Raw genomic sequence first — 3,030 nt, forward strand, 5'->3', positions numbered from 1 at the left:
GGGGATTATGTAAATGTGTTACCCAGTGACGTATACCAGTAACAGGCAAAAGAAAATATGACGACTCCTTAAGGCGATTCAGAATTGACTCTCTCTTTTGAGAGACAATATCTTTATTTATCATGCACTTTTTTGATTAACAACTTTGCAGATTGTTTTCATTTAAGGATAGCTACGTTATAAACTGCAAAAGAGATATCTTTCAAAAACCCATATGACCTGCTCTTTAACTAATAGATATCACCATATTTCCTTCAGTTTATTAACTACAGTACATTATGAGAACTGTTTTGCATTACAAGTATTCTGAAATGTCATGTTCAAATATGCAGCCATTAATTATGTTTAAATATGAGGTAGTATTTTATCAATCTGAATACTGGTAAAAGCCACGTTCAAAATGTTAAAAGAATTAACACTTTTACAGGAACTCCATTTATAGCCAGAAATATAATGTTATGTAGCCATATGTTATATGAACAAACCCTACTGTATATATATATATATATATATATATATATAATTGCAACAATAAAATAACACATTTCTGCGAGTCTGAAAGACGACATGTTATGGAAGTAAAACAAGTTAACAAACTCCAAAAAAAAAAAAAAAAACTGGGAGTAGGCTAGCTTCTCGAAAGCTGCACTTCTGTGCCTTTTTTACCCCTGAATAATGCATATTAATACCTTATTAGTACTTGAATTATATATATATTGGTACCTTATGAAATGGTACCACCTTAGTGACAGCTTATGTACCTTTTTATCTGAGTTTACATTAATATTTCATTAAATATTAATTTCCATTTGAATTCTTAAATTTCTTAAGAGTAGAGAGTGTAAAGGTAGTCATTTAGCAGACATTTTTATCCAAAGCATATCACAGAACACTGATTACGGGGACAATCCCCTGTAAAAGTCTCCTTAGTACTAAAGAGAGCAAAGCTGCTTTCCTGGAACAGACAAAACGGTCAAATCAGGCTGCTAATGGTTTACAGTTAATAATTTAATAAGGTTATGACATTGGTGTACTTTCTTAGCATTAGCTTTTAAGCTCTTTTGTACACCAGTTATAATGTCCGTATGGGTTTTGTGCTTTAGCATGTCGATCAAAATAGATATATGTTTACCATTACCAGATGCCACCCAATATGACATTAAGGAAACTACTTGGTCTCCAGTTCAAGATCAAACTTTCCTATCAAATGTAGTGTTATGTAAGGGCCATACAGTTCTTTTAAATATTTATTTACAGGTCATACAGTGCCTTTGAAGAGAAATCGATCAATTAAAAGTAGAAATAATATCAGACACTTTCATGCACATTTCGTATTATATTGAATTTTTCTGAAATAGTCATGTTCCATTTGAGTGAAAATAATTGCCAGTGCACAGAGTAGAGTGCTCATAATGACCATGACATGACCCCAGCGGCATGAACACACTGAGTCGCGCAGTAACCCGCTGCAGAGGCATGTGTGGAATGTCCCGGCAGAGACGTCTCACACCTGTGTGATCTGTCTGTGCCACCATGTCTCGCACATTCCGGCGAGAAAGACAGAGAGGCGACACGTGTGATAAGACTGTCATGGCTGATGCTTTTGTGCGTTCAAGGACACAAGGATGCACTGACACTTTCGTGGACCTCAAAGTAGTGACGCAAAAGCAAAGTGTAAAAGCATTTTTGAGATGGTGTGAATTTCTGAATCGTTAAAAGCATTGTTCACGCAAAAATGAAAATTCTCATCATTTACTCACCCACGTGTCATAAATATTTTCGTAATATTCTAGCTTCAGTATTCTTACAGTGAAAAAAAAAAAAAAAAGTGGTCCATAACACAATATATTCCAACTATAGATCACTGTGCGATTAAATCATTCCCCCCACAATAAAGTTTACATGCATTCAAATATGCCATTTTAAGTCAATGATGGCAGGTCAGAGGACAGAACATAACCACTGACATAACATTTCCTTCCAAAAAGTCTTCTTTTGTGTTCCAGAAAGGAAAGTTTACGGTGGCCGAGAAGTGCTAAGCAAATCACAATTCTGAAAACAAAATAACAAATTACAAACGCAAATGCAAGTCTAAAAAACAAAATAACAATTCAGAAAGCACAACAACAATTCAGAAAACATTATAACAAGTCAGAAAACACAATGACAAATTCGAAAACAAAATAACAAGTCAGAAAACACAAAGACAAATCCGAAAACAAATTAACAAATCAGAAAACACAACGACAAATCAGACAAACCAGAAAAGGTAGGTATAGTTTGAGACAACTGGACGAGACATCTGTCAATCAACGTATACAGGAAAAACCAGCCGAAGAACAGCAGAGTCGTGGTAGAAAGTTCGGAGATGGTATTAAAGTAGCTCAGTTTAAAAGTATTGTATGAATTGCCTTTACTCTGGAATAAAAAATACGGGGTGTCTATTTACATTTAGTTAAAAGTGGCAATAAATCATCAGCTCCAGTGATGCAGATGGATAAGTGCGTGTCGTTGTCTTTTTGACGCGATCGACCCGGGTTCGATCCCGCCTTTTGCCGAACTTTTTTTTCCTCCCTTTTCAAATCTCGTATCACATCGTAAAGGCATTTATTTTCAATAAAAATTAAGGAAATAATCAAAAAGTTGAAAATAAAGTATCGGGTAGGGTTAGGGTAGGTGTAGGGAGGGCTTTATTGTACCAATAAGGTGGCATCCATTTAATAATTAAAATTAAAATTATAATTTACACTCAATACGTTATTATTGCATACTGTTTTATAATGTACTACAATACTGAAGTGCAGATAATTGCCACTATTTGCAACAAGTAGTATACTTGATAGTAGAAATCCTGCTATTTTAACATAGTGTAAATAGCATATTGCTAAAAAAATACTGCTATTTTCACTTAGTGTAAATAGAATCCATAGCTAATACGAGATTTGAAAAGGGAGGAAAAAAAAGTTAGGCAAAAGGCGGGATCGAACCCGGGTCGATCGCGTCAAAAAGCCAACAACACACACTTATCCA

Source organism: Sinocyclocheilus rhinocerous, unplaced genomic scaffold, assembly GCF_001515625.1.
Source record: "Sinocyclocheilus rhinocerous isolate Xijiao unplaced genomic scaffold, SAMN03320098_v1.1 scaffold1012, whole genome shotgun sequence".
NCBI lineage: Eukaryota > Metazoa > Chordata > Actinopteri > Cypriniformes > Cyprinidae > Sinocyclocheilus > Sinocyclocheilus rhinocerous.